The sequence below is a fragment of the Salmo salar genome, chromosome 01 (genome assembly GCF_965601325.2).
Source record: "Salmo salar chromosome 01, fSalSal1, whole genome shotgun sequence".
NCBI lineage: Eukaryota > Metazoa > Chordata > Actinopteri > Salmoniformes > Salmonidae > Salmo > Salmo salar.
The window spans coordinates 32,231,549-32,249,174 of record NC_138291.1 but is presented as its reverse complement, the minus strand read 5'-3'; the positions used below and the strand labels follow the sequence as shown (position 1 = coordinate 32,249,174).

Genomic DNA, 17,626 nt, shown 5'->3' with positions numbered 1-17,626 from the left:
CCATCTTGAGATGCAGAATCAGACAGAATATTTCTCAGGCCTTGCAGTCTTTGATTATTAAAGTTCAATAACAATGTCCGAGCTTTTCAATGCAACAAGAACAAAGCCATATTTCGGGAAACTAAGAACATTTCCAAATTAGCTGAGCTAATGAAATTAAACGATCACAAAGAGACTCGACCCGTCAATATTGTGATTACAAGGTAGGCACATTCTCCACTATGCCAGGCTAACTACTCAAGTTTCTCCAATATGACAACATACAGACTTTGCTTTCCAACAATAGACATCAACATTTTGAACCTGTCCGAATGAGGAAAGATGGTGATTTTTGACAAGTACGAAGATGCTCGATCGTTCAATCTTGTGCTACAGAATCAAACACAATGTTTCTCAGGACTCGAAGTCTTAAGATTATTAAAGTTGCATAACAATGTCCTAGCTTTTCAAAGAAACAAGAACAACACCTTATTTCGGGAAATTTTTTACATTTCCAAATGACCTGAGCTGTTCAATTTAAACAACCACGAAGGGACTCGAACCCTCAATCTTCTGACTCGAAGTCAGACGCCTTATCCATTAGGCCACGCAGTCTACATCATATAGACCTATATGACATCATACAGATTTTGCTTTGCAACAATAGACATCAAAATTGTGAACCTGTCCGAATGAGGAAAGCTAGTGATATTTAACAAGTACGAAGACACTCTATCACTCCATCTTGCGATGCAGAATCAGACAGAATATTTCTCAGGCCTTGCAGTCTTTGATTATTAAAGTTGAATAACAATGTCCGAGCTTTTCAATGCAACAAGAACAAAGCCTTATTTCGGGAAACTAAGAACATTTCCAAATTAGCTGAGCTAATGAAATTAAACGATCACAAAGAGACTCGACCCGTCGATATTGTGATTAGAAGGTAGGCACATTCTCCACTATGCCAGGCTAACTACTCAAGTTTCTCCAATATGACAACATACAGACTTTGCTTTCCAACAATAGACATCAACATTTTGAACCTGTCCGAATGAGGAAAGATGGTGATTTTTGACAAGTAGGAAGAGGCTCGATCGTTCAATCTTGTGCTACAGAATCAAACACAATGTTTCTCAGGACTCGAAGTCTTAAGATTATTAAAGTTGCATAACAATGTCCTAGCTTTTCAAAGAAACAAGAACAACACCTTATTTCGGGAAATTTTAAACATTTCCAAATGATCTGAGCTGTTCAATTGAAACGACCACGAAGGGACGAATCATACAGATTTTGCTTTGCAACAATAGACATCAAAATTGTGAACCTGTCCGAATGAGGAAAGCTAGTGATATTTAACAAGTACGAAGACACTCTATCACTCCATCTTGCGATGCAGAATCAGACAGAATATCTCTCAGGCCTTGCAGTCTTTGATTATTAAAGTTGAATAACAATGTCCGAGCTTTTCAATGCAACAAGAACAAAGCCATATTTCGGGAAACTAAGAACATTTCCAAATTAGCTGAGCTAATGAAATTAAACGATCACAAAGAGACTCGACCCGTCGATATTGTGATTAGAAGGTAGGCACATTCTCCACTATGCCAGGCTAACTACTCAAGTTTCTCCAATATGACAACATACAGACTTTGCTTTCCAACAATAGACATCAACATTTTGAACCTGTCCGAATGAGGAAAGATGGTGATTTTTGACAAGTAGGAAGAGGCTCGATCGTTCAATCTTGTGCTACAGAATCAAACACAATGTTTCTCAGGCCACGAAGTCTTAAGATTATTAAAGTTGCATAACAATGTCCTAGCTTTTCAAAGAAACAAGAACAACACCTTATTTCGGGAAATTTTAAACATATCCAAATGACCTGAGCTATTCAATTTAAACGACCACGAAGGGACTCGAACCCTCAATCTTCTGATTCGAAGTCAGACGCCTTATCCATTAGGCCACGCAGTCTACATCATATAGACCTATATGACATCATACAGATTTTGCTTTGCAACAATAGACATCAAAATTGTGAACCTGTCCGAATGAGGAAAGCTAGTGATATTTAACAAGTACGAAGACACTCTATCACTCCATCTTGCGATGCAGAATCAGACAGAATATTTCTCAGGCCTTGCAGTCTTTGATTATTAAAGTTGAATAACAATGTCCGAGCTTTTCAATGCAACAAGAACAAAGCCTTATTTCGGGAAACTAAGAACATTTCCAAATTAGCTGAGCTAATGAAATTAAACGATCACAAAGAGACTCGACCCGTCAATATTGTGATTAGAAGGTAGGCACATTCTCCACTATGCCAGGCTAACTACTCAAGTTTCTCCAATATGACAACATACAGACTTTGCTTTCCAACAATAGACATCAACATTTTCAACCCGTCCGAATGAGGAAAGATGGTGATTTTTGACAAGTAGGAAGAGGCTCGATCGTTCAATCTTGTGCTACAGAATCAAACACAATGTTTCTCAGGCCACGAAGTCTTAAGATTATTAAAGTTGCATAACAATGTCCTAGCTTTTCAAAGAAACAAGAACAACACCTTATTTCTGGAAATTTTAAACATTTCCAAATGACCTGAGCTATTCAATTTAAACGACCACAAAGGGACTCGAACCCTCAATCTTCTGATTCGAAGTCAGACGCCTTATCCATTAGGCCACGCAGTCTACATCATATAGACCTATATGACATCATACAGATTTTGCTTTGCAACAATAGACATCAAAATTGTGAACCTGTCCGAATGAGGAAAGCTAGTGATATTTAACAAGTACGAAGACACTCTATCACTCCATCTTGTGATGCAGAATCAGACAGAATATTTCTCAGGCCTTGCAGTCTTTGATTATTAAAGTTGAATAACAATGTCCGAGCTTTTCAATGCAACAAGAACAAAGCCTTATTTCGGGAAACTAAGAACATTTCCAAATTAGCTGAGCTAATGAAATTAAACGATCACAAAGAGACTCGACCCGTCGATATTGTGATTAGAAGGTAGGCACATTCTCCACTATGCCAGGCTAACTACTAAATTTTCTCCAATATGACAACATACAGACTTTGCTTTCCAACAATAGACATCAACATTTTGAACCTGTCCGAATGAGGAAAGATGGTGATTTTTGACAAGTAGGAAGAGGCTCGATCGTTCAATCTTGTGCTACAGAATCAAACACAATGTTTCTCAGGCCACGAAGTCTTAAGATTATTAAAGTTGCATAACAATGTCCTAGCTTTTCAAAGAAACAAGAACAACACCTTATTTTGGGAAATTTTAAACATTTCCAAATGACCTGAGCTATTCAATTTAAACAACCACGAAGGGACTCGAACCCTCAATCTTCTGACTCGAAGTCAGACGCCTTATCCATTAGGCCACGCAGTCTACATCATATAGACCTATATGACATCATACAGATTTTGCTTTGCAACAATAGACATCAAAATTGTGAACCTGTCCGAATGAGGAAAGCTAGTGATATTTAACAAGTACGAAGACACTCTATCACTCCATCTTGCGATGCAGAATCAGACAGAATATTTCTCAGGCCTTGCAGTCTTTGATTATTAAAGTTGAATAACAATGTCCGAGCTTTTCAATGCAACAAGAACAAAGCCTTATTTCGGGAAACTAAGAACATTTCCAAATTAGCTGAGCTAATGAAATTAAACGATCACAAAGAGACTCGACCAGTCAATACCACTATGCCAGGCTAACTACTCAATTTTCTCCAATATGACAACATACAGACTTTGCTTTCCAACAATAGACATCAACATTTTGAACCTGTCCGAATGAGGAAAGATGGTGATTTTTGACAAGTAGGAAGAGGCTCGATTGTTCAATCTTGTGCTACAGAATCAAACACAATGTTTCTCAGGCCACGAAGTCTTAAGATTATTAAAGTTGCATAACAATGTCCTAGCTTTTCAAAGAAACAAGAACAACACCTTATTTCGGGAAATTTTAAACATTTCCAAATGATCTGAGCTGTTCAATTGAAACGACCACGAAGGGACTCGAACCCTCAATCTTCTGATTTGAAGTCAGACGCCTTATCCATCAGGCCACGCAGTCTACTTCATATAGACCTATATGACATCATACAGATTTTGATTTGCAACAATAGACATCAAAATTGTGAACCTGTCCGTATGAGGAAAGCTAGTGATATTTAACAAGTACGAAGACACTCTATCACTCCATCTTGCGATGCAGAATGAGACAGAATATTTCTCAGGCCTTGCAGTCTTTGATTATTAAAGTTGAATAACAATGTCCGAGCTTTTCAATGCAACAAGAACAAAGCCTTATTTCGGGAAACTAAGAACATTTCCAAATTAGCTGAGCTAATGAAATTAAACGATCACAAAGAGACTCGACCCGTCAAAATTGTGATTAGAAGGTAGGCACATTCTCCACTACGCCGGGCTAACTACTCACGTTTCTCCAAAATGACAACATACAGACTTTGCTTTCCAACAATAGACATCAACATTTTGAACCTGTCCGAATGAGGAAAGATGGTGATTTTTGACAAGTAGGAAGAGGCTTGATCGTTCAATCTTGTGCTAAAGAATCAAACACAATGTTTCTCAGGCCACGAAGTCTTAAGATTATTAAAGTTGCATAACAATGTCCTAGCTTTTCAAAGAAACAAGAACAACACCTTATTTCGGGAAATTTTAAACATTTCCAAATGACCTGAGCTATTCAATTTAAACGACCACGAAGGGACTCGAACCCTCAATCTTCTGATTCGAAGTCAGACGCCTTATCCATTAGGCCACGCAGTGTACGTCATATAGACCTATATGACATCATACAGATTTTGCTTTGCAACAATAGACATCAAAATTGTGAACCTGTCCGAATGAGGAAAGCTAGTGATATTTAACAAGTACGAAGACACTCTATCACTCCATCTTGCGATGCAGAATCAGACAGAATATTTCTCAGGCCTTGCAGTCTTTGATTATTAAAGTTGAATAACAATGTCCGAGCTTTTCAATGCAACAAGAACAAAGCCTTATTTCGGGAAACTAAGAACATTTCCAAATTAGCTGAGCTAATGAAATTAAACGATCACAAAGAGACTCGACCCGTCAATATTGTGATTAGAAGGTAGGCACTTTCTCCACTATGCCAGGCTAACTACTCAAGTTTCTCCAATATGACAACATACAGACTTTGCTTTCCAACAATAGACATCAACATTTTGAACCTGTCCGAATGAGGAAAGATGGTGATTTTTGACAAGTAGGAAGAGGCTCGATCGTTCAATCTTGTGCTACAGAATCAAACACAATGTTTCTCAGGCCACGAAGTCTTAAGATTATTAAAGTTGCATAACAATGTCCTAGCTTTTCAAAGAAACAAGAACAACACCTTATTTCGGGAAATTTTAAACATTTCCAAATGACCTGAGCTATTCAATTTAAACGACCACGAAGGGACTCGAACCCTCAATCTTCTGATTCGAAGTCAGACGCCTTATCCATTAGGCCACGCAGTCTACATCATATAGACCTATATGACATCATACAGATTTTGCTTTGCAACAATAGACATCAAAATTGTGAACCTGTCCGAATGAGGAAAGCTAGTGATATTTAACAAGTACGAAGACACTCTATCACTCCATCTTGTGATGCAGAATCAGACAGAATATTTCTCAGGCCTTGCAGTCTTTGATTATTAAAGTTGAATAACAATGTCCGAGCTTTTCAATGCAACAAGAACAAAGCCTTATTTCGGGAAACTAAGAACATTTCCAAATTAGCTGAGCTAATGAAATTAAACGATCACAAAGAGACTCGACCCGTCAATATTGTGATTAGAAGGTAGGCACATTCTCCACTACGCCAGGCTAACTACTCAAGTTTCTCCAAAATGACAACATACAGACTTTGCTTTCCAACAATAGACATCAACATTTTGAACCTGTCCGAATGAGGAAAGATGGTGATTTTTGACAAGTAGGAAGAGGCTCGATCGTTCAATCTTGTGCTACAGAATCAAACACAATGTTTCTCAGGCCTCGAAGTCTTAAGATTATTAAAGTTGCATAACAATGTCCTAGCTTTTCAAAGAAACAAGAACAACACCTTATTTCGGCAAATTTTAAACATTTCCAAATGATCTGAGCTGTTCAATTTAAACGACCACGAAGGGACTCGAACCCTCAATCTTCTGATTCGAAGTCAGACGCCTTATCCATTAGGCCACGCAGTCTACATCATATACACCTATATGACATCATACAGATTTTGCTTTGCAACAATAGACATCAAAATTGTGAACCTGTCCGAATGAGGAAAGCTAGTGATATTTAACAAGTACGAAGACACTCTATCACTCCATCTTGCGATGCAGAATCAGACAGAATATTTCTCAGGCCTTGCAGTCTTTGATTATTAAAGTTGAATAACAATGTCCGAGCTTTTCAATGCAACAAGAACAAAGCCTTATTTCGGGAAACTAAGAACATTTCCAAATTAGCTGAGCTAATGAAATTAAACGATCACAAAGAGACTCGACCCGTCGATATTGTGATTAGAAGGTAGGCACATTCTCCACTATGCCAGGCTAACTACTCAAGTTTCTCCAATATGACAACATACAGACTTTGCTTTCCAACAATAGACATCAACATTTTGAACCTGTCCGAATGAGGAAAGATGGTGATTTTTGACAAGTAGGAAGAGGCTCGATCGTTCAATCTTGTGCTACAGAATCAAACACAATGTTTCTCAGGCCACGAAGTCTTAAGATTATTAAAGTTGCATAACAATGTCCTAGCTTTTCAAAGAAACAAGAACAACACCTTATTTCGGGAAATTTTAAACATTTCCAAATGACCTGAGCTGTTCAATTGAAACGACCACGAAGGGACTCGAACCCTCAATCTTCTGATTCGAAGTCAGACGCCTTATCCATTAGGCCACGCAGTCTACATGATATACACCTATATGACATCATACAGATTTTGCTTTGCAACAATAGACATCAAAATTGTGAACCTGTCCGAATGAGGAAAGCTAGTGATATTTAACAAGTACGAAGACACTCTATCACTCCATCTTGCGATGCAGAATCAGACAGAATATCTCTCAGGCCTTGCAGTCTTTGATTATTAAAGTTGAATAACAATGTCCGAGCTTTTCAATGCAACAAGAACAAAGCCATATTTCGGGAAACTAAGAACATTTCCAAATTAGCTGAGCTAATGAAATTAAACGATCACAAAGAGACTCGACCCGTCGATATTGTGATTAGAAGGTAGGCACATTCTCCACTATGCCAGGCTAACTACTCAAGTTTCTCCAATATGACAACATACAGACTTTGCTTTCCAACAATAGACATCAACATTTTGAACCTGTCCGAATGAGGAAAGATGGTGATTTTTGACAAGTAGGAAGAGGCTCGATCGTTCAATCTTGTGCTACAGAATCAAACACAATGTTTCTCAGGCCACGAAGTCTTAAGATTATTAAAGTTGCATAACAATGTCCTAGCTTTTCAAAGAAACAAGAACAACACCTTATTTCGGGAAATTTTAAACATTTCCAAATGACCTGAGCTGTTCAATTTAAACGACCACGAAGGGACTCGAACCCTCAATCTTCTGACTCGAAGTCAGACGCCTTATCCATTAGGCCACGCAGTCTACATCATATAGCACCTATATGACATCATACAGATTTTGCTTTGCAACAATAGACATCAAAATTGTGAACCTGTCCGAATGAGGAAAGCTAGTGATATTTAACAAGTACGAAGACACTCTATCACTCCATCTTGCGATGCAGAATCAGACAGAATATTTCTCAGGCCTTGCAGTCTTTGATTATTAAAGTTGAATAACAATGTCCGAGCTTTTCAATGCAACAAGAACAAAGCCTTATTTCGGGAAACTAAGAACATTTCCAAATTAGCTGAGCTAATGAAATTAAACGATCACAAAGAGACTCGACCCGTCGATATTGTGATTAGAAGGTAGGCACATTCTCCACTATGCCAGGCTAACTACTCAAGTTTCTCCAATATGACAACATACAGACTTTGCTTTCCAACAATAGACATCAACATTTTGAACCTGTCCGAATGAGGAAAGATGGTGATTTTTGACAAGTAGGAAGAGGCTCGATCGTTCAATCTTGTGCTACAGAATCAAACACAATGTTTCTCAGGACTCGAAGTCTTAAGATTATTAAAGTTGCATAACAATGTCCTAGCTTTTCAAAGAAACAAGAACAACACCTTATTTCGGGAAATTTTAAACATTTCCAAATGATCTGAGCTGTTCAATTGAAACGACCACGAAGGGACGAATCATACAGATTTTGCTTTGCAACAATAGACATCAAAATTGTGAACCTGTCCGAATGAGGAAAGCTAGTGATATTTAACAAGTACGAAGACACTCTATCACTCCATCTTGCGATGCAGAATCAGACAGAATATCTCTCAGGCCTTGCAGTCTTTGATTATTAAAGTTGAATAACAATGTCCGAGCTTTTCAATGCAACAAGAACAAAGCCATATTTCGGGAAACTAAGAACATTTCCAAATTAGCTGAGCTAATGAAATTAAACGATCACAAAGAGACTCGACCCGTCGATATTGTGATTAGAAGGTAGGCACATTCTCCACTATGCCAGGCTAACTACTCAAGTTTCTCCAATATGACAACATACAGACTTTGCTTTCCAACAATAGACATCAACATTTTGAACCTGTCCGAATGAGGAAAGATGGTGATTTTTGACAAGTAGGAAGAGGCTCGATCGTTCAATCTTGTTCTACAGAATCAAACACAATGTTTCTCAGGACTCGAAGTCTTAAGATTATTAAAGTTGCATAACAATGTCCTAGCTTTTCAAAGAAACAAGAACAACACCTTATTTCGGGAAATTTTAAACATTTCCAAATGATCTGAGCTGTTCAATTGAAACGACCACGAAGGGACGAATCATACAGATTTTGCTTTGCAACAATAGACATCAAAATTGTGAACCTGTCCGAATGAGGAAAGCTAGTGATATTTAACAAGTACGAAGACACTCTATCACTCCATCTTGCGATGCAGAATCAGACAGAATATTTCTCAGGCCTTGCAGTCTTTGATTATTAAAGTTGAATAACAATGTCCGAGCTTTTCAATGCAACAAGAACAAAGCCTTATTTCGGGAAACTAAGAACATTTCCAAATTAGCTGAGCTAATGAAATTAAACGATCACAAAGAGACTCGACCCGTCGATATTGTGATTAGAAGGTAGGCACATTCTCCACTATGCCAGGCTAACTACTCAAGGTTCTCCAATATGACAACATACAGACTTTGCTTTCCAACAATAGACATCAACATTTTGAACCTGTCCGAATGAGGAAAGATGGTGATTTTTGACAAGTAGGAAGAGGCTCGATCGTTCAATCTTGTGCTACAGAATCAAACACAATGTTTCTCAGGACTCGAAGTCTTAAGATTATTAAAGTTGCATAACAATGTCCTAGCTTTTCAAAGAAACAAGAACAACACCTTATTTCGGGAAATTTTAAACATTTCCAAATGATCTGAGCTGTTCAATTGAAACGACCACGAAGGGACGAATCATACAGATTTTGCTTTGCAACAATAGACATCAAAATTGTGAACCTGTCCGAATGAGGAAAGCTAGTGATATTTAACAAGTACGAAGACACTCTATCACTCCATCTTGCGATGCAGAATCAGACAGAATATCTCTCAGGCCTTGCAGTCTTTGATTATTAAAGTTGAATAACAATGTCCGAGCTTTTCAATGCAACAAGAACAAAGCCATATTTCGGGAAACTAAGAACATTTCCAAATTAGCTGAGCTAATGAAATTAAACGATCACAAAGAGACTCGACCCGTCGATATTGTGATTAGAAGGTAGGCACATTCTCCACTATGCCAGGCTAACTACTCAAGTTTCTCCAATATGACAACATACAGACTTTGCTTTCCAACAATAGACATCAACATTTTGAACCTGTCCGAATGAGGAAAGATGGTGATTTTTGACAAGTAGGAAGAGGCTCGATCGTTCAATCTTGTGCTACAGAATCAAACACAATGTTTCTCAGGCCACGAAGTCTTAAGATTATTAAAGTTGCATAACAATGTCCTAGCTTTTCAAAGAAACAAGAACAACACCTTATTTCGGGAAATTTTAAACATATCCAAATGACCTGAGCTATTCAATTTAAACGACCACGAAGGGACTCGAACCCTCAATCTTCTGATTCGAAGTCAGACGCCTTATCCATTAGGCCACGCAGTCTACATCATATGCACCTATATGACATCATACAGATTTTGCTTTGCAACAATAGACATCAAAATTGTGAACCTGTCCGAATGAGGAAAGCTAGTGATATTTAACAAGTACGAAGACACTCTATCACTCCATCTTGTGATGCAGAATCAGACAGAATATTTCTCAGGCCTTGCAGTCTTTGATTATTAAAGTTGAATAACAATGTCCGAGCTTTTCAATGCAACAAGAACAAAGCCTTATTTCGGGAAACTAAGAACATTTCCAAATTAGCTGAGCTAATGAAATTAAACGATCACAAAGAGACTCGACCCGTCGATATTGTGATTAGAAGGTAGGCACATTCTCCACTATGCCAGGCTAACTACTCAAGTTTCTCCAATATGACAACATACAGACTTTGCTTTCCAACAATAGACATCAACATTTTGAACCTGTCCGAATGAGGAAAGATGGTGATTTTTGACAAGTAGGAAGAGGCTCGATCGTTCAATCTTGTGCTACAGAATCAAACACAATGTTTCTCAGGACTCGAAGTCTTAAGATTATTAAAGTTGCATAACAATGTCCTAGCTTTTCAAAGAAACAAGAACAACACCTTATTTCGGGAAATTTTAAACATTTCCAAATGATCTGAGCTGTTCAATTGAAACGACCACGAAGGGACGAATCATACAGATTTTGCTTTGCAACAATAGACATCAAAATTGTGAACCTGTCCGAATGAGGAAAGCTAGTGATATTTAACAAGTACGAAGACACTCTATCACTCCATCTTGCGATGCAGAATCAGACAGAATATCTCTCAGGCCTTGCAGTCTTTGATTATTAAAGTTGAATAACAATGTCCGAGCTTTTCAATGCAACAAGAACAAAGCCATATTTCGGGAAACTAAGAACATTTCCAAATTAGCTGAGCTAATGAAATTAAACGATCACAAAGAGACTCGACCCGTCGATATTGTGATTAGAAGGTAGGCACATTCTCCACTATGCCAGGCTAACTACTCAAGTTTCTCCAATATGACAACATACAGACTTTGCTTTCCAACAATAGACATCAACATTTTGAACCTGTCCGAATGAGGAAAGATGGTGATTTTTGACAAGTAGGAAGAGGCTCGATCGTTCAATCTTGTGCTACAGAATCAAACACAATTTCCAAATGACCTGAGCTATTCAATTTAAACGACCACGAAGGGACTCGAACCCTCAATCTTCTGATTCGAAGTCAGACGCCTTAACCATTAGGCCACGCAGTCTACATGATATACACCTATATGACATCATACAGATTTTGCTTTGCAACAATAGACATCAAAATTGTGAACCTGTCCGAATGAGGAAAGCTAGTGATATTTAACAAGTACGAAGACACTCTATCACTCCATCTTGTGATGCAGAATCAGACAGAATATTTCTCAGGCCTTGCAGTCTTTGATTATTAAAGTTGAATAACAATGTCCGAGCTTTTCAATGCAACAAGAACAAAGCCTTATTTCGGGAAACTAAGAACATTTCCAAATTAGCTGAGCTAATGAAATTAAACGATCACAAAGAGACTCGACCCGTCGATATTGTGATTAGAAGGTAGGCACATTCTCCACTATGCCAGGCTAACTACTCAAGTTTCTCCAATATGACAACATACAGACTTTGCTTTCCAACAATAGACATCAACATTTTGAACCTGTCCGAATGAGGAAAGATGGTGATTTTTGACAAGTAGGAAGAGGCTCGATCGTTCAATCTTGTGCTACAGAATCAAACACAATGTTTCTCAGGACTCGAAGTCTTAAGATTATTAAAGTTGCATAACAATGTCCTAGCTTTTCAAAGAAACAAGAACAACACCTTATTTCGGGAAATTTTAAACATTTCCAAATGATCTGAGCTGTTCAATTGAAACGACCACGAAGGGACGAATCATACAGATTTTGCTTTGCAACAATAGACATCAAAATTGTGAACCTGTCCGAATGAGGAAAGCTAGTGATATTTAACAAGTACGAAGACACTCTATCACTCCATCTTGCGATGCAGAATCAGACAGAATATCTCTCAGGCCTTGCAGTCTTTGATTATTAAAGTTGAATAACAATGTCCGAGCTTTTCAATGCAACAAGAACAAAGCCATATTTCGGGAAACTAAGAACATTTCCAAATTAGCTGAGCTAATGAAATTAAACGATCACAAAGAGACTCGACCCGTCGATATTGTGATTAGAAGGTAGGCACATTCTCCACTATGCCAGGCTAACTACTCAAGTTTCTCCAATATGACAACATACAGACTTTGCTTTCCAACAATAGACATCAACATTTTGAACCTGTCCGAATGAGGAAAGATGGTGATTTTTGACAAGTAGGAAGAGGCTCGATCGTTCAATCTTGTGCTACAGAATCAAACACAATGTTTCTCAGGCCACGAAGTCTTAAGATTATTAAAGTTGCATAACAATGTCCTAGCTTTTCAAAGAAACAAGAACAACACCTTATTTCGGGAAATTTTAAACATATCCAAATGACCTGAGCTATTCAATTTAAACGACCACGAAGGGACTCGAACCCTCAATCTTCTGATTCGAAGTCAGACGCCTTATCCATTAGGCCACGCAGTCTACATCATATGCACCTATATGACATCATACAGATTTTGCTTTGCAACAATAGACATCAAAATTGTGAACCTGTCCGAATGAGGAAAGCTAGTGATATTTAACAAGTACGAAGACACTCTATCACTCCATCTTGTGATGCAGAATCAGACAGAATATTTCTCAGGCCTTGCAGTCTTTGATTATTAAAGTTGAATAACAATGTCCGAGCTTTTCAATGCAACAAGAACAAAGCCTTATTTCGGGAAACTAAGAACATTTCCAAATTAGCTGAGCTAATGAAATTAAACGATCACAAAGAGACTCGACCCGTCGATATTGTGATTAGAAGGTAGGCACATTCTCCACTATGCCAGGCTAACTACTCAAGTTTCTCCAATATGACAACATACAGACTTTGCTTTCCAACAATAGACATCAACATTTTGAACCTGTCCGAATGAGGAAAGATGGTGATTTTTGACAAGTAGGAAGAGGCTCGATCGTTCAATCTTGTGCTACAGAATCAAACACAATGTTTCTCAGGACTCGAAGTCTTAAGATTATTAAAGTTGCATAACAATGTCCTAGCTTTTCAAAGAAACAAGAACAACACCTTATTTCGGGAAATTTTAAACATTTCCAAATGACCTGAGCTGTTCAATTGAAACGACCACGAAGGGACTCGAACCCTCAATCTTCTGATTCGAAGTCAGACGCCTTAGCCATTAGGCCACGCAGTCTACATCATATACACCTATATGACATCATACAGATTTTGCTTTGCAACAATAGACATCAAAATTGTGAACCTGTCCGAATGAGGAAAGCTAGTGATATTTAACAAGTACGAAGACACTCTATCACTCCATCTTGCGATGCAGAATCAGACTGAATATCTCTCAGGCCTTGCAGTCTTTGATTATTAAAGTTGAATAACAATGTCCGAGCTTTTCAATGCAACAAGAAAAAAGCCTTATTTCGAGAAACTAATAACATTTCCAAATTAGCTGAGCTAATGAAATGAAACGATCACAAAGAGACTCAACCAGTCAATATTGTGATTCGAAGGTAGGCACATTCCTCACTATGCCAGGCTAACTACTCAAGTTTCTCCAATATGACAACATACAGACTTTGCTTTCCAACAATAGACATCAACATTTTGAACCTGTCCGAATGAGGAAAGATGGTGATTTTTGACAAGAACGAAGAGGCTCGATCGTTCAATCTTGTGCTTCAGAATCAAACACAATGTTTCTCAGGCCTCGAAGTCTTAAGATTATTAAAGTTGCATAACAATGTCCTAGCTTTTCAAAGAAAGAACAACACCTTATTTCGGGAAATTTTAAACATTTCCAAAAGATCTGAGCTGTTCAATTTAAACGACCACGAAGGGACTCGAACCCTCAATCTTCTTATTCAAAGTCAGACGCCTTATCCATTAGGCCACGCAGTCTACATAATAAAGACCTATATGACATCATACAGATTTTGCTTTGCAACAATAGACATCAAAATTGTGAACCTGTCCGAATGAGGAAAGCTAGTGATATTTAACAAGTACGAAGACACTCTATCACTCCATCTTGCGATGCAGAATCAGACAGAATATTTCTCAGGCCTTGCAGTCTTTGATTATTAAAGTTGAATAACAATGTCCGAGCTTTTCAATGCAACAAGAACAAAGCCATATTTCGGGAAACTAAGAACATTTCCAAATTAGCTGAGCTAATGAAATTAAACGATCACAAAGAGACTCGACCCGTCAATATTGTGATTAGAAGGTAGGCACATTCTCCACTATGCCAGGCTAACTACTCAAGTTTCTCCAATATGACAACATACAGACTTTGCTTTCCAACAATAGACATCAACATTTTGAACCTGTCCGAATGAGGAAAGATGGTGATTTTTGACAAGAACGAAGAGGCTCGATCGTTCAATCTTGTGCTTCAGAATCAAACACAATGTTTCTCAGGCCTCGAAGTCTTAAGATTATTAAAGTTGCATAACAATGTCCTAGCTTTTCAAAGAAAGAACAACACCTTATTTCGGGAAATTTTAAACATTTCCAAAAGATCTGAGCTGTTCAATTTAAACGACCACGAAGGGACTCTAACCCTCAATCTTCTGATTCGAAGTCAGACGCCTTATCCATTAGGCCACGCAGTCTACATAATATAGACCTATATGACATCATACAGATTTTGCTTTGCAACAATAGACATCAAAATTGTGAACCTGTCCGAATGAGGAAAGCTAGTGATATTTAACAAGTACGAAGACACTCTATCACTCCATCTTGCGATGCAGAATCAGACAGAATATTTCTCAGGCCTTGCAGTCTTTGATTATTAAAGTTGAATAACAATGTCCGAGCTTTTCAATGCAACAAGAACAAAGCCATATTTCGGGAAACTAAGAACATTTCCAAATTAGCTGAGCTAATGAAATTAAACGATCACAAAGAGACTCGACCCGTCAATATTGTGATTAGAAGGTAGGCACATTCTCCACTATGCCAGGCTAACTACTCAAGTTTCTCCAATATGACAACATACAGACTTTGCTTTCCAACAATAGACATCAACATTTTGAACCTGTCCGAATGAGGAAAGATGGTGATTTTTGACAAGTAGGAAGAGGCTCGATCGTTCAATCTTGTGCTACAGAATCAAACACAATGTTTCTCAGGACTCGAAGTCTTAAGATTATTAAAGTTGCATAACAATGTCCTAGCTTTTCAAAGAAACAAGAACAACACCTTATTTCGGGAAATTTTAAACATTTCCAAATGACCTGAGCTATTCAATTTAAACGACCACGGGGCTCGAACCCTCAATCTTCTGACTCGAAGTCAGACGCCTTATCCATTAGGCCACGCAGTCTACATCATATAGACCTATATGACATCATATAGATTTTGCTTTGCAACAACAGACATCAAAATTGTGAACCTGTCCGAATGAGGAAAGCTAGTGATATTTAACAAGTACGAAGACACTCTATCACTCCATCTTGCGATGCAGAATCAGACAGAATATTTCTCAGGCCTTGCAGTCTTTGATTATTAAAGTTGAATAACAATGTCCGAGCTTTTCAATGCAACAAGAACAAAGCCTTATTTCGGGAAACTAAGAACATTTCCAAATTAGCTGAGCTAATGAAATTAAACGATCACAAAGAGACTCGACCAGTCAATATTGTGATTAGAAGGTAGGCACATTCTCCACTATGCCAGGCTAACTACTCAAGTTTCTCCAATATGACAACATACAGACTTTGCTTTCCAACAATAGACATCAACATTTTGAACCTGTCCGAATGAGGAAAGATGGTGATTTTTGACAAGTAGGAAGAGGCTCGATCGTTCAATCTTTTGCTACAGAATCAAACACAATGTTTCTCAGGCCACGAAGTCTTAAGATTATTAAAGTTGCATAACAATGTCCTAGCTTTTCAAAGAAACAAGAACACCTTATTTCAGGAAATTTTAAACATTTCCAAATGACCTGAGCTATTCAATTTAAACGACCACGAAGGGACTCGAACCCTCAATCTTCTGATTCGAAGTCAGACGCCTTATCCATTAGGCCACGCAGTCTACATCATATACACCTATATGACATCATACAGATTTTGCTTTGCAACAATAGACATCAAAATTGTGAACCTGTCCGAATGAGGAAAGCTAGTGATATTTAACAAGTACGAAGACACTCTATCACTCCATCTTGCGATGCAGAATCAGACAGAATATCTCTCAGGCCTTGCAGTCTTTGATTATTAAAGTTGAATAACAATGTCCGAGCTTTTCAATGCAACAAGAACAAAGCCATATTTCGGGAAACTAAGAACATTTCCAAATTAGCTGAGCTAATGAAATTAAACGATCACAAAGAGACTCGACCCGTCAATATTGTGATTAGAAGGTAGGCACATTCTCCACTATGCCAGGCTAACTACTCAAGTTTCTCCAATATGACAACATACAGACTTTGCTTTCCAACAATAGACATCAACATTTTGAACCTGTCCGAATGAGGAAAGATGGTGATTTTTGACAAGTACGAAGAGGCTCGATCGTTCAATCTTGTGCTACAGAATCAAACACAATGTTTCTCAGGACTCGAAGTCTTAAGATTATTAAAGTTGCATAACAATGTCCTAGCTTTTCAAAGAAACAAGAACAACACCTTATTTCGGGAAATTTTAAACATTTCCAAATGACCTGAGCTATTCAATTTAAACGACCACGAAGGGACTCGAACCCTCAATCTTCTCACTCGAAGTCAGACGCCTTATCCATTAGGCCACGCAGTCTACATCATATACACCTATATGACATCATACAGATTTTGCTTTGCAACAATAGACATCAAAATTGTGAACCTGTCCGAATGAGGAAAGCTAGTGATATTTAACAAGTACGAAGACACTCTATCACTCCATCTTGCGATGCAGAATCAGACAGAATATCTCTCAGGCCTTGCAGTCTTTGATTATTAAAGTTGAATAACAATGTCCGAGCTTTTCAATGCAACAAGAACAAAGCCATATTTCGGGAAACTAAGAAAATTTCCAAATTAGCTGAGCTAATGAAATTAAACGATCACAAAGAGCCTCGACCCGTCAATATTGTGATTAGAAGGTAGGCACTTTCTCCACTACGCCAGGCTAACTACTCAAGTTTCTCCAAAATGACAACATACA

At 38.0% G+C, this 17,626-nt stretch overlaps 16 non-coding genes across 16 annotated transcripts; all 16 read right to left on the bottom strand.

Moving 5' to 3' along the window:
* Positions 1-521: 521 nt before the first annotated feature.
* trnar-ucg (transfer RNA arginine (anticodon UCG)) lies at positions 522-594 on the bottom strand. The gene has a single exon. It is a non-coding gene; the product is annotated as a tRNA-Arg (tRNA).
* A 1,286-nt stretch (positions 595-1,880) lies between these two features.
* trnar-ucg (transfer RNA arginine (anticodon UCG)) lies at positions 1,881-1,953 on the bottom strand. The gene has a single exon. It is a non-coding gene; the product is annotated as a tRNA-Arg (tRNA).
* Positions 1,954-2,599: 646 nt separating this feature from the next.
* trnar-ucg (transfer RNA arginine (anticodon UCG)) lies at positions 2,600-2,672 on the bottom strand. Its single transcript has one exon. It is a non-coding gene; the product is annotated as a tRNA-Arg (tRNA).
* A 646-nt stretch (positions 2,673-3,318) lies between these two features.
* On the bottom strand, positions 3,319-3,391 carry trnar-ucg (transfer RNA arginine (anticodon UCG)). Its single transcript has one exon. It is a non-coding gene; the product is annotated as a tRNA-Arg (tRNA).
* A 1,339-nt stretch (positions 3,392-4,730) lies between these two features.
* On the bottom strand, positions 4,731-4,803 carry trnar-ucg (transfer RNA arginine (anticodon UCG)). The gene has a single exon. It is a non-coding gene; the product is annotated as a tRNA-Arg (tRNA).
* Positions 4,804-5,449: 646 nt separating this feature from the next.
* trnar-ucg (transfer RNA arginine (anticodon UCG)) lies at positions 5,450-5,522 on the bottom strand. Its single transcript has one exon. It is a non-coding gene; the product is annotated as a tRNA-Arg (tRNA).
* A 646-nt stretch (positions 5,523-6,168) lies between these two features.
* Positions 6,169-6,241, bottom strand: trnar-ucg (transfer RNA arginine (anticodon UCG)). The gene has a single exon. It is a non-coding gene; the product is annotated as a tRNA-Arg (tRNA).
* Positions 6,242-6,887: 646 nt separating this feature from the next.
* On the bottom strand, positions 6,888-6,960 carry trnar-ucg (transfer RNA arginine (anticodon UCG)). Its single transcript has one exon. It is a non-coding gene; the product is annotated as a tRNA-Arg (tRNA).
* Positions 6,961-7,606: 646 nt separating this feature from the next.
* trnar-ucg (transfer RNA arginine (anticodon UCG)) lies at positions 7,607-7,679 on the bottom strand. Its single transcript has one exon. It is a non-coding gene; the product is annotated as a tRNA-Arg (tRNA).
* Positions 7,680-10,246: 2,567 nt separating this feature from the next.
* Positions 10,247-10,319, bottom strand: trnar-ucg (transfer RNA arginine (anticodon UCG)). Its single transcript has one exon. It is a non-coding gene; the product is annotated as a tRNA-Arg (tRNA).
* A 1,183-nt stretch (positions 10,320-11,502) lies between these two features.
* Positions 11,503-11,575, bottom strand: trnar-ucg (transfer RNA arginine (anticodon UCG)). The gene has a single exon. It is a non-coding gene; the product is annotated as a tRNA-Arg (tRNA).
* A 1,286-nt stretch (positions 11,576-12,861) lies between these two features.
* Positions 12,862-12,934, bottom strand: trnar-ucg (transfer RNA arginine (anticodon UCG)). The gene has a single exon. It is a non-coding gene; the product is annotated as a tRNA-Arg (tRNA).
* Positions 12,935-13,580: 646 nt separating this feature from the next.
* Positions 13,581-13,653, bottom strand: trnar-ucg (transfer RNA arginine (anticodon UCG)). Its single transcript has one exon. It is a non-coding gene; the product is annotated as a tRNA-Arg (tRNA).
* A 643-nt stretch (positions 13,654-14,296) lies between these two features.
* On the bottom strand, positions 14,297-14,369 carry trnaq-uug (transfer RNA glutamine (anticodon UUG)). The gene has a single exon. It is a non-coding gene; the product is annotated as a tRNA-Gln (tRNA).
* A 643-nt stretch (positions 14,370-15,012) lies between these two features.
* On the bottom strand, positions 15,013-15,085 carry trnar-ucg (transfer RNA arginine (anticodon UCG)). The gene has a single exon. It is a non-coding gene; the product is annotated as a tRNA-Arg (tRNA).
* A 1,359-nt stretch (positions 15,086-16,444) lies between these two features.
* trnar-ucg (transfer RNA arginine (anticodon UCG)) lies at positions 16,445-16,517 on the bottom strand. Its single transcript has one exon. It is a non-coding gene; the product is annotated as a tRNA-Arg (tRNA).
* Positions 16,518-17,626: the final 1,109 nt, after the last annotated feature.